Raw genomic sequence first — 403 nt, forward strand, 5'->3', positions numbered from 1 at the left:
GTGGGCGGGCAGGCTACCTGCTGCTTGACTCCCATCCCAAGGGCCTCCACGGCACAGCAGGGCAGAGCAGAGCAGGGCCAAGCGGGGAAGCTCCCTGCTGCTGCAAGCTCCACGCCACCCCTGCAAAATGCCCCCTGCCTGCCCAGCAGCAGCAGGGGTCACAACTTCACGCTGCCACCCCTGCTGCTGCTGGGCGGGCAGTGGGCACTTTACCAGGGCAGTGCAGGGCAGCGTCAACAAGCCTTTTCACCCTGCCCTGCCCCACTCTGCTCTGCCATGCTGGGTCCTGCCTGCTGGGCTGTGGAGGGTCTGGGGGGAAGGCAGAGGGCTGGGAGCCTGAGCCCATTGTGGGCAGCCTGCCTTCACCTTGTGTACAGATCTAGGAAGCATGTGCCCCCCCCCC

At 66.5% G+C, this 403-nt stretch overlaps 1 protein-coding gene across 4 annotated transcripts in view; it reads left to right on the forward strand.

Annotated features, from left to right (window-relative positions):
- Window positions 1–403, forward strand: part of SEMA4D (semaphorin 4D) — a 183,969-nt gene that overhangs the window by 155,341 nt on the left and 28,225 nt on the right. The window lies entirely within an intron of this gene.

This window comes from Gavialis gangeticus, unplaced genomic scaffold (genome assembly GCF_001723915.1).
Source record: "Gavialis gangeticus isolate Ggan-Ray unplaced genomic scaffold, GavGan_comp1, whole genome shotgun sequence".
NCBI lineage: Eukaryota > Metazoa > Chordata > Crocodylia > Gavialidae > Gavialis > Gavialis gangeticus.